This window comes from Nelumbo nucifera, chromosome 1 (genome assembly GCF_055504915.1).
Source record: "Nelumbo nucifera cultivar China Antique chromosome 1, China Antique-T2T, whole genome shotgun sequence".
NCBI classification, from domain to species: Eukaryota; Viridiplantae; Streptophyta; class Magnoliopsida; order Proteales; family Nelumbonaceae; genus Nelumbo; species Nelumbo nucifera.
Window position 1 is genome coordinate 213,722,703 of NC_142649.1, and position 12,524 is coordinate 213,735,226.

Genomic DNA, 12,524 nt, shown 5'->3' on the forward strand with positions numbered 1-12,524 from the left:
GCTTCGGTGCCGTAGGTGAGGTTAAAGGGGGTCTCTCCCGTGGCGGTTTTTTCCGTAGTTCGGTGAGCCCACAGAACACTTGGTAGCTTGTCCGCCCACAACCCTTTAGCTCGGTCTAGTCGTGCTTTCAGTCCGTGGAGGATGGCTCTGTTCATCACTTCTGTTTGACCGTTTGCCTGCGGGTGTGCGATCGACGTGAAGTTCTGACGAATTCCCATATTTTGACACCATTCTTGGAACTTGATAACCTCGAACTGTTTGCCGTTGTCGGAGATCAGTACGCGAGGTAGCCCGAAGCGACATACTATGTTCTTTTAAAAGAAGTTTTGTATGTTTCGGGCTGTGACTGTTGCCAGAGGTTCAGCTTCTATCCACTTTGTGAAATAATCTACTGCCACCACTAGGAACTTTTTCCCACCTGTTGCTGGCGGGAATGACCCCAGAATGTCGATGCCCCATTGTGCAAAGGGCCATGGACTGGTGAGGTACTTGAGGTTGGCAGTAGGCTGATGGTGGATATTGGCATGCTTCTGACACTTGTCGCATTTTCTGACGAGCTCGATGGCTTCTGCCTTCATCGTTGGCCAGTAGTATCCTTGTCGAAGTGCCTTTTGGGCGAGGGCTCTACCCCCAGGTGTCCGCCGCACAGACCTTCATGAGTGTTGCGGAGTACGAGCTCGGCTTCAGCAGGTCGCAAGCAACGCAGGTAGGGGAGCGTGTAGGATCGTCGGTACAACCGTTCGTCTATTATGATGTATTTGGCTGCCTGGCGCTGCACCCTCTTGACTGCATTGCGGTCCGCAGGGAGGGTTCCATCTAGCAGGAAGCTCGCGAGTGGGTCAATCCAGCTCGTTCTGCTTCAAGGACGGGAGCAACCTCTTCTGCCCCATCGAGAATGCTGGGCCGAGGTAAGTCTTCTATTTACACGGTTCTCATGGCGTTGTGACTCGTGCTGGCTAACTGGGACAGGGCGTCGGCCTCATTGTTCTCTGACCTTAGGATTTTCCTGATGAAGTGTGACTGGAAGTTGAGCAGAGCCTCCTTTACTTTTGCCAAGTATGCAATCATAGTGAGCTCGCGTGCTTCGTACTCGCCTGTAACCTGGTTAACCACGAGCTGAGAATCATTGCAGATAACTACGTGCTTTGCTCTGACCTTGCGCGCTAGGTTCAGCCCGGCTATCAGTGCCTCGTACTCCGCCTCGTTGTTGGATGCCGCGAACTCAAAGCGTAGTGCGTATTCCAATTTCGTTCCGTTCGGGCCGCGTAGCACTATTCCATCCCCGCTGCCCTGCTGGTTCGAGGAGCCATCTACGTGAAGGATCCAGGGCTCCTCATCCCAGTTCGCATTTGGCCTAACCAGGAGAGATGCTACACTAGCTGCTACTTCACGGGGTTCAGACTCTATTGGCTTGGGAGCTCCGATCTCGCCCGAACTGGGGATCTCGGGCTCGACCGGCTCAGGGGCTTCGAGGCTAAATGTGCACTCGGTGATAAAATCTGCCAAGGCTTGGGCCTTAATAGCAGTTCTTGGCTTGTACTGGAGGTCGTACTCATTGAGTTCGATGGCCCATTTCATCAGTCAACCGGAAACCTCGGGCTTGAGTAAAACTTTCCTCAGAGGTTTGTCAGTTAGGACGATGACAGTGTGAGCCTGGAAGTACGGGCGGAGTTTCCGAGCTGCTATCACTAGTGCGTATGCTAGCTTTTCTATCTACGGGTACCTTGTCTCTGCTCCCTGCAAAATTTTACTAACATAATAGATGGGTCATTGGACCCGGTCTACTTCTTTTATTAGTACCGAACTGACCACCTCGTTGCTTGCCGAGAGGTACAGTTCTAAGACCTCGCCCTCCTTGAGCCGGGCTAAGGTTGGCACACTAGCGAGGTAGCTTTTTAGCTCGTCAAACGTGAGCTGGCAGTCTCGGGTCCACTCGAATCCTTTGCCTTTGATTGCTTTGAAGAAGGGCAGGCAGTGGTCTGCTGATTTGGACATGAAGCGGCTTAGAGCGACTATGCGGCCGTTTAGCCTCTGAACTTCTTTTACTTTCCGGGGTGGTCTCATATCTAGGATGGCCTTTATCTTATCCGGGTTGGCCTCAATACCGCGCCGGTTGACAATGTACCCTAGGAACTTGCCCGATGTGACACCGAAGACACATTTGTTAGGGTTTAGTTTCATGCTAAATTGACGCATAATTTGGAAGACAGAATCTAAGTCTTGTATTAATTCCTGTGAAAACCGCGTCTTGACGACCATGTCATCTACATAACATTCTATCTTTGTGCCAATCAAGGGCCGAAACAGCCTATTTACAAGTCTTTGGAAGGTTGCCCCGGCATTTTTTAATCCGAAGGGCATGAGCTTGTAGCAGTACATGCCGAACTCGGTTATGAAGCTGGTTTTTTCCTCATCGGGCTGGTCCATCCTGATTTGGTTGTAGCCCGAGTAAGCGTCCAGGAAGCTTAGCAACTCATGTCCCGAGGTCGCGTCCACTAGGCGATCAATTCTGGGGAGGGGGAAGCAATCTTTCGGGCAAGCTCGGTTCAGGTCGGTGTAGTCGACGCACATGCGCCACTTGCCGTTTGCCTTTATTCACCAGCATTGGGTTGGCTACCCAGCTCGGGTAATGGACTTCCCTTATGAAGTCTGCTGCGAAGAGCTTTTTGACCTCCTCGTCGACCTTCCTCCAGCGCTCTGGGGCTAAGTTGCGTTTCTTCTGTCTAACGGGTCAGTATTAAGTTTGTGAGTTATCGGGCTAGGGTTAACACCGAGCATGTCAGCCGTGGACCAGGCAAAAATATCTAAATTTTGAAGTATTACAGTGTTCGGTACTATGACCGTGGTCTCTATGGAAACTACAATACAAATTTTTATTTCTCTCGTTCGGATTTCCCTTTAGGCGAGGTGGCCACTTTACCTATGGGGCATCCTTGATCGTCATTAAGATCTCAGTCCGCCTCATGTTTAACGGCATGTAATCCGTCCGAACTGCTAAGGGAGCTCGAAACGATTGGTTCGGCTTCGGCTCCCGGGCCGGGTTTTTTTCTGTCGACTGGGTTGGAGGGCTCGCCTTCCCTCTTTCTTTTCTTGTTCCTGCTTTCGGTTTGTTGGTTGATTTCTTCCTCTGTTCTCATGAACTTATCCACGAGCTTGAGGAATTCGGCCACGGTTGCGGGCTGGTTAGATACCATGTGCCATTTGAACTCTTTGTGTGTTACTCCTCTCTTGGCCGCCGCGAGCTGCACCGCGGGGTCTAACCGTCATATCTATAAGCATGATTCATTGAACCGCTTGATGTAGCCCCGGATGGATTCTCCTTCTCTCTGGACTACTCCGAAGATGCTTTCCTCTGTTCTAGGGCACCGCTTGCAGGTGACAAATTGTGCGATAAAGACCTGCACGAACTGGGCCCAGCACCTTATCGACCCGGGGGCCAGGTTCCTGTACCAAGTGCGGGCTATCCCCCTGAAGGTGGTGGTGAAGGCCATGCACATGCACGATTCACTGGCCCTAGCGAGGTGCATTTGGGACTGAAAAGCATCAACGTGGTCATTGGGGTCGAAGGACCCATCATACTTGTCCAAAGGTGGGAGCTTGAAATCTCTAGGCAAGGGGACCACCAGGAGTTCTGATGCGAGGGGGGAAGGAACTGAGAGAATCGGGGCAGCTCTTACCTCGTCCGAGCTCATCTCTTCCTTACCTCTGAGCTCGGGCAGGACACGGGTGGCAGTTCGGCGACTTCGCCGGTGCCTTCATTGTTGAGTGGGCCTGGTACTGGCGCTGCTGGCCTCTGTGTTGCCAAGCTCGATGGGCCCGGAATGCTGGTAGTCTGCTACCAAGGCGTCGAATCGGTTTTCCATGAGCGGGAACTCGGGCCTAGAGCGCCGAGGTGCTGACCTTGCGGGCGAGGTTCCTGACCCGCCTGCGAGCTGCGAGGCGGGGGTGATTTTTCTCTCTCTTCGGCCTGGGGACGAGGCCTGGCTGTTAGGGGGGTTCTGGGGCCGAGAGGCTTTTCCCTGGTGGGGGCGTCCATCCTGTGGGGAGGCCTTAACCGGCCTCGGAGTAGGGTGCCGAGGTGGAAATAGTGGTTGGTTCAGCGGTAGTTGGGGGAACTGCTGTTGATAGTGATACTAGGAGATGTTGTGCAGTACTTGGTGCTATTGGAGCTGGTGTTGTTGGAATTGTTGCATTTGGGCTTGCATTGCTCGCATGCATTGCATCAGGTCGTCCAACCGGTTTTGGCTGGTTGCCAGGGGGACGGTAGTTGGTTCAGTAAAGGTTGTCTCGATAGGGGGAGGAAAGGGGATGCTCATGGCAGAAAGGTTTACGGGCGCCACTTCTTGTGGCGCATTCAAGCTGGGGATCCCATCCACCGAAAGGGGGATGGTGAACTATCCGACGCACACCACGGGGACTTGAAGTTGTTCCCCGGTGGTGTTTGTCTCCGTGCCACGTCCGGCGTTGCTGGAAGAAGCCATGAGTGTTGGGGTTTTTGAAGAAAAGAGGTTATGAGAGTTTAGAGGGAGGCTTTTAGAAGCGTTTCCCACAGACGGTGCCAATTGATGGTGCGCAATCCGGCTGGTCCTAGCTGTCAACGACCTTGCCTCTAAACGAAGCTACAGGGAGCCTGAAACAGAGAAGATGGGCAAGCTCCGGGGGGAACCCGGTATGAATGCTCCGAAGCTCAAGTTAGGGGGTAGGGAGCCTTTTATAGCCACCTCGTGCACTCACTCTCAAGCTTCTGTCAGGTCGGGTATGATTACCTCTAGTCTCCTGCCAGTTCGGGTGTCATCCCCTCTGCTGGACAGAACCGCCACTGCTCCCTTTTGTCGAAGCCGTCTCTGCGACTGGCGATGACGGTGGCAGGTGGTGGTGGTAGGTGACCGTTGAAGTGCGGCTGTCAAGCGTCAGATCCCAAGTCAGTCAGGTGCGCCGCCCTTGGATACGGACCTCCTCGGTGTCAGGTATGGTACGTTTGTTCAGTTCGGCGTCCAGGAGGCGAAGTGCTGGAGTGGCGAACGAGGTGAAGTCTTGAGTTCGGATAGGGGAGTGTCCCGAACTGCCATGAGGCGGGCCAGTTCGGGTCACTGCCTTGTGTGGCTCGGGGCCTAAGGGAGAGTTCGGGCTCCTCGTAGGGAGTTCGGGCTCTTAGTAGGGAGATCAGGCTCTTAGTAGGGAGGTCAGGCTCCTCGTAGGGAGTTCGAGCTCTTAGTAGGGAGGTCGGGCTCCTCGTAGGGAGTTCGAGCTCTTAGTAGGGAGTTCGGACTGCTGGTTTCTTCCCTTTGGTGCTTGCGCCCTGGGTGCGCTGTTGTGCCGAGCTGTTTGCCTTTGTCGCGTGTTGAGTGATTACGAGATCGGGCCAAATCTTCCTTCATCAAAGTCTTTATGGACTCACTCAGCTCCAAGACCTGATGGCTTCCCTCCTTTCTTTTATCAAAAATATTAGAGCCTCTTAAAAGCCGATATCATGTCTTTAGTAAGGAACTTTTTTGAGACAACATAATTTCCCTCTAACATAAATGCTACCAATCTGGTCCACATTTCAAAGGTGAGAAACCCAAAAAAGATATGAAAAAGTACAGACAGGCCTAATGCAGATTTTTGAATACTATTGCAAATCTATAAACATTTAAAATGTCATAAACCCACACTCTATGCACCCATACCCGCCCGTGAATTGGTATCAATTCCGAGTTGGCACCGACCCCAAATGTACTTTAAGCCTACAAATTCTGACGCTGAGCTGAACTGTCATTCTCCCAAAAAGATATTTAAGAATAGGCCAATAAGTGTTTGCAATGTAATCTACAAAATTCTTGCAAAATGGCTAGTACTGAGAATACAAAAAACTGTTGGGAAAAGTAATTGCTCCAAATCAAGTTGCATTCATTAAAGGGAGACAATGTGTGGATGATGTAATAGTTGCAAATGAAACATGCAATAAAATGAAGAAACAGAAAAAAAGGAGTGAAATGGATGTTACTGAAAATGGATATATCCAATGCTTATGATCGAATGATAAGAGATTCCCTCACAAATGGTGTAAAATGGTGGATAGCTGTATAAACTCCCCTAAGTTCTCAATCAAGATAAATGGAACCCAAAAACAATATTTCAGTCTGAGAAATGGTCTCAAACAAGGGATCCCCTCTCCCAATAAAGGCTGAGAAAGAAGAAGGATTGAAGGGATTCAAGCTATGTAAAATGGAAACACCGATTACCCATCTGTTCTTTGCTAATGATTGTCTAATGATGTGCAAAGCCGATCCTAATCAAGTTTCCAAAGTGAAAGATTTCTATTGAATTTCCAAAATCTATTATGACAAAAAATTAATAATAAAAAAAATCAAGGGCTCAATTTAGTAAGTGTGTTCATGGAAGGAAAAGGAAAATTCTGTTGAGACAGCTTGGAATAAAACAAATGGCATTAAAAGAAAATATTTGGGAGGGGTACTTACAATGGTAAAGTCGGTTCTTCAAGCTCTGGCTACCTATATGATGGGCTTCTCCATCCTTAAAATTGTGTCCAGAATAGAACAAATACAAAGAGATTTCTGGTGGAGTGGTCATCAAAATAAAAACAACATCCCATACTATTGCATGGAGCAAAATCTGTAAACCAAAAAAGGAAGGAGGGGCTAGGCTTTCAAAAATTAAAGGAATTCAATAAAGCCTTGTTTTCAAAAAAATATATGGAGGCTATTCTCACAAAACACAGGACTGTGGAGTGCCATTCTGAAACAGAAATGTCTCACAAATGCGTCTTTGTTTTCTTTAAAAAAGAAATCAAATGACTCGCCATGGTGGAAGAAGGTAGTGGACACCTTGGATCCCCACATTTGGTAGGTCAAAGATGACCAGTCAGTTCACATTTCAAACCTGTGGATCCCCACATTCAATGCATTCTCTCTAGAATTCAAGGATTCTATTTCCTCTAGTCTCTTGAATGAATCTGTAAAAAATCTGATTGGCAAGAATGGAAACTAGGATCAAAGGAAACTACTCCAAACTCTTTACAGATAGATGTATTGCTCATAACAACCAAAAATGCTTATCTCCCCACCTCCAACATGACACTTTGTTATGGAAAAAAAAAACTAAGAAGGCAAAGTATGATTTCAAATACAAAGTCTTCACAGAGAATAATCCCTCTTCATCAGGCTCCTAAGTGAATTGGAATATCATTTTGAAAGCTAAAACCCCCCTAAGGTTTCGAGTTTTCATGTGGAAGGCTTGGCAGCATGGTATTTGTACTAAAGACCGTTTCAATTTCTTACCAAAAGAAGATAGGAAATTGTGATGTGCAACGAGGAGATTAAATCCTAGCAACATGTATTTTTCTCATGCCATTAATGGGTGGGTCCTTTCCCCATTCAGAAAACGGAATCTACTCGTGTGAATAGATTTTGCATCTCACGTGCAAACATTTACCCTAGCACTGTTTCAAGTTTCCCTGTCGTTTCCGGTTACCTTCGAGTCTGTCACCCTCTCCGTTTTGGAAATCCGATGACCCTGGCACTATTTTTCGAAGGAAAGATACCTTGCACGGAAGAACGAACAATGAAATCCGACGACCCTGGCCAGCATTTATTACACATGTAATACATGTTGCCTCATAGATCTAGCCCGTCACTTGCATGCTCAATTGCATGATAACCTACCGTCACTTGTAGGGTCAATCTGATAGCCCGTCACTTGCATGCTTGACTGTGTTTTATTGCCTAGGTAAATAGATATGATAATTTCTAGCCATAATCATTTCTTCTCCTCGGCAGATATATTTGCCTGTTGATCTCTATATATATTCTCGTTCTATTTTCTTCTGTTTTTTCATTCTTGTCGCTTGAGGGTTCTTCTAATACTGCCGTTTAGGTTCTTACTTAGTGTTCTTCTGGTGTTTGTATGTCTGTGCTTTATTTACTTCAAACCATGTTTTTTTCTGTACTGATTGAACTATGTGTTGACTTTTTTTTTTGTGCCAGGTTCTTCTGCCTTTTACACCATTGCCTGGGTTCTTCTTGTACTGCCGTTTGGGTTCTTGCCTGGGTTCTCCCGGTGTTTGTATGTCTATAAATTCTTAGTTTTTTTTCTCTACTAATTGAACTATGTGTTGACTTTTTTCTTGTGCCAGGTTCTTCTGGTTGTTGCTTGGGTTCTTCTACCTTTTACTCCATTGCCTGGGTTCTTCTAGTACTGCCGTTTGGGTTCTTGCCTAGGTTCTCCTGGTGTTTGTATGTCTATAAATTCTTTGTTTTTTCCCATCTCATTTTTTATGTTTGTATGTTTGTGATTATTTACTTCAAACCAAGTTTTCTCCTGTACGCATTGAAGATCACATTGCTAAATGTTTCTTTGAATGCCTTTATTTTCTTTATCTTTGTTCTTGTTGAAACTTTTTGAGTAAGATGGTGGTTAACTTGCTTGCTTGTGAAGAATTTATGTGACTGGTGTTCGCAAGGATTAAGCAAGAGGAGGTTAAGTCTTATAGCAATGTTTCCTCTTTGCTCTTTCCCGGATCATATGAGGGAAAGAAATACTAGAACTATTGAAAATTGATGCTTACATTCATCCCTTTGGAATGCCATTGACATGATAGATTCATGGATGGCAACCAGAAAGGAATTCGGAGAAGTTTCCTTTCTAAACTTTTTGATTAGCATTTTCCTCAGAGCTTTCTGAGACCCTATGTATATCATCTATTTATACATGGTCTATACTTGCACATGGTGTTTTCTTTTTGATTTGATACTTTGCTTTTCAAAAAGAATAAAAATGTAAACGGGTTTTATTAATGCAGGCCAAAGAGAAATATAATTCTTAGATAAATAAAACTGTTATCGGTTGGAAATCTGACTAGTAGTTAACCCATTCTTTAACCTCTTGACTAGCAAGACTATAAGTGAATGATTTAGCTGATCTTAGTATCAATCTAAACATGATTTTCTCTGCACATCTCTATACACTTCATGCACACTGATATTGGCATTCTATGATAGAAGATATGGTGTATTTTCCTCTTGTTTGTATAATGAATATTCTACTCAAGGAGGTCATGTGGTGTAAGTTGTTTGCTGATGATATTTAGTCTTGTACTCTTGTTTCATAAAACCAGAGAGGGGGTAGTTTAAGATACAAAGACATGCTTTATGATCAAGTGATTTTAAGATAAGTAGGAGTAAATAACATATACCGTGTAACTTAGCAATAATAGTAGAGAAGGGGTAGAAATAAGATTCATGACCAAGGATACTCCAAAGCATGCATTTCCACTAGCTTGGTTTGATTGTATTTAGTGGTAGTTTGGGAGGGCTTTGACACAGTGTCTTCTGGCTTTGTGAGGTGGGCTCTACACAGACAGCCCATAACTTATGTTTGGTGAAAAATCTGGGAAGCCCAATTATGGAGCCCGGATCTCCTGCCCACGTTTATCTTAGCCACACATGGAGAACATCTTATCCTCTGGGGAGATGTTCCCTATTCACAGGGGTGGTGTACTGTGGGTAAACGTGGGCAGGGTTCTTGTAGGCAGGAGATCCGGAGTCCCAATTATGATGTCATTCAGCTAGAAAATTGGAATTATGGTTAAACTTCTTCAAATCGGCTCCGTGAAAGCAGCTCAATCAAGGCGTAGGCCCTCCCAAATGGGGCTCTTAGGGCTCTTGATGGTATCTATTCAAGACAGGATAAGAGATAGAAAATGGGGTAAATCCTATTAATTTCTCATCATGTATGGTGTTCGTTGTTTGGGTGGCTTGGGTGTAGAGATGGGGGGTTGTGGTTTGATCTCCTGCTCATTAAGGGGTTGTTCAGGGTGGTAGTTTGGCTGTGTCTGTGGCTTCAAACTTTTCTCTGGGATGTGAGAACGGGGGCATTCTTCAGGCAAGGCACACACACCATGAAATGAGCCTTGCCTGTAAGCGTAAGTTCACCTGAGACATGCCTTTTAAAACATTGGATTATAATAGGGTGGGTGAAGTGGAGAGTTGCTTTTAGAGGCTATTGTACTATAAGAAATAAAACATCCATAAATATTTAGATGAGGATGTTGAGATAAATGAGTTGCAAGGCTGGGATGGATGCCTAGAGTTGAAAATTAGTGTGCTGGAGGGAATTTAATGTCAGCTTCAATAGGTGGAAATGGGTTAAAGAAGTGAGAAATACTTGAAGGTCTATGAATTGACAGAAGATATCGCTCTTGTTAGAGTGAAAATGTAACAGGATTCACGTTCTAGGCCCCCAAGTAGTTGGTTAATGGAATTTTTGAATTTGTAGGTAATCTGTTTTATTTGATGAATTAATAGTTTTTATAGCAACAAACTTAACATTTGCAATGTCAACATTTCTGTTTTCCTCAAATTCTTACAAAGTAGACTAAGGCTGCATTTGAAATTAGGCTTGCATATGAAAGCCTTTTTTTTTTTTTTGTAAAATTGCATATATTGACACTTGAATACAATTCTATGTTACTGTACTCAAAACGAAACATAATTCACAGAACAATCATAAATATTGCTGGGTAGCATAACATCATTCTTTTACATGAAATTTTTTTTGGTATACTTTTACTGGACATATTGGAAGCTTCTTTTTTATCATTATTCAAAGGTTAGAGCCACCAAAACCACAAAAACTTGATATGGAAAAGCATATGAGGAGGTTAAGTCTTATAGCAATGTTTCCTCTTTGCTCTTTCCCGGATCATATGAGGGAAAGAAATACTAAACTTTTGAAAATTGATGCTTACTTTCAAAACAAAGATGATGAATTTTGTGGGATAGTGTACACAGCAATTTTGTGGGGTCCAGGGTCTGATAGAAATGCGATGAATTTTCTAGCATATATTTTAATGAAAACAAACACAGGTTGAATAGTTAATTAAACTCATAACCTTAAGAGTTCTACATTGGGCCATCATCTATAAAGAATTTTCTGTCTTATCTCTTAATGATTTATTGAGGGGATGGGATACATTTTTGGAAGGCTCTGTTATGATTTTGAATCACTATTTATACTGCATATGTGGTTCACAATATGACTAAACAAAACCAATTAATTGGATATCTGTACCCTTGCAAATATATATAAACGCGCAACACTAAAGTGAAAACAACTTGACTATTTTATAATTTATTGAAACTATTATTTTTTCCCACCCTCGTTTACACATGTTTTTTTAGAAAAATATTTTACCTTCCACTTGCCCCTACAATGCAGGGGCCTCTCCGCTAGTATTCATATTAACATGGGATATGAGGAATGCCAAATTACATAATCAACAAGAACCAAGTACCTGAACTAGAAATTCAGTTCTTTGATGTATCTCTGGATCCTGGGAGAATTGTTGATCTAGAAATAAGTAGGCAACCTCCTCTCGCTAATCACAACTTCAGAATGTTCATGGATGGATCTGATCATCTGATGTTTGTTGGCAGCAGGAGGCTTTTTGCAAATGGAAGCACTGAAGTGGAGTGGTGGGCATTATTAGATGGCCTTAGGAAAGCAAAGGAGCTGCAAATCTCATCTATTTCTGTTTTATCTGATGCAAAGGGCACTATAAATACTCTGATAGAAGACATAGAAGACAGTGATGTAAAATGGTCAATCAAAGCCTTGAATGGCCAAGTAAAGTAGCTACCATAGTCTATTGTGTCTATAAATATAAAGTATATAAGTAGACAGTACAATACAACTGCTCATGAACTGACATATAATGCTAGTAAGTATAATTTAGAAATATGTAAAGAAAGCAGCTGTGGTGAACCTTGTAATTTCCTTTCTAATATATAATGTTTGCCCTTGGCTATTTTTGCAAAAAAAAAAAAAAAAAATAGTGTTACGTTTCATTTAACAAAAAGAATCATAAGCATAAATGGAGTACAGCTCTTACTACTTGGGTAAGAAATTAAAGGAACCCTCGGCGGTAGTCAATTGCATCCAGGAAAGAGAAAAAAGAACTATTATTCTTTCTTACATCTCTTAATACTTTGGGGACTTTCAGTCACAAATTGTTCAGATATGTTTTAAAAATTTAAAGAATAATAAATGGTAAAATTGATCACAAAAAAGGTAATTTTTATTTTAAAAAATTCTATGCATCACCTGGTGTCACATTTACAGATGATGAAATATTAACGGAAGATACGGAACTAACGCCAAGGGAGGATTTAGTCAATTTCCTAAAGCTCGTTTGGATCTATACTAACAAAAAAACCATTTAACTGGAAATTAAACCCAAGCTTAATTCCAATTTTGATTATGGTTTCTCTGTTACACGAATTCTAAAAACATTATAAAAATTTTCAGCCATTCACAAATACAACAATCACGTCTCCAACAAGTTAAAGCTCTCTTTCCTCTCCAATTTTGGAATTTGCAACGAATTCTCTCATCATGATCTGCAGATTTGGTTTCTTCAGCGACCAGACTTCTACTTCAATCAACTCCATAAAGTTATTGTCAAGTTTCATCAAAATATTGTCAACATTGACTCTATCAATAAAGTTCGAAGCTCGATTGACACC

At 43.7% G+C, this 12,524-nt stretch overlaps 1 long non-coding RNA gene across 4 annotated transcripts; it reads left to right on the forward strand.

Moving 5' to 3' along the window:
• The first annotated feature begins 7,383 nt into the window (after nucleotides 1-7,383).
• On the forward strand, nucleotides 7,384-11,798 carry LOC148804487 (uncharacterized). Of its 4 annotated transcripts, XR_016081047.1 has the most exons (4): nucleotides 7,385-7,728; nucleotides 7,986-8,064; nucleotides 8,135-8,234; nucleotides 11,436-11,798. It is a non-coding gene; the product is annotated as an uncharacterized LOC148804487 (long non-coding RNA). The 4 variants fall into 4 exon arrangements; XR_016081046.1 differs by lacking the exon at nucleotides 11,436-11,798 and adding an exon at nucleotides 11,218-11,282 and having other exon boundaries at nucleotides 7,384-7,728; nucleotides 7,986-8,234; XR_016081045.1 differs by having other exon boundaries at nucleotides 7,986-8,234.
• Nucleotides 11,799-12,524: the final 726 nt, after the last annotated feature.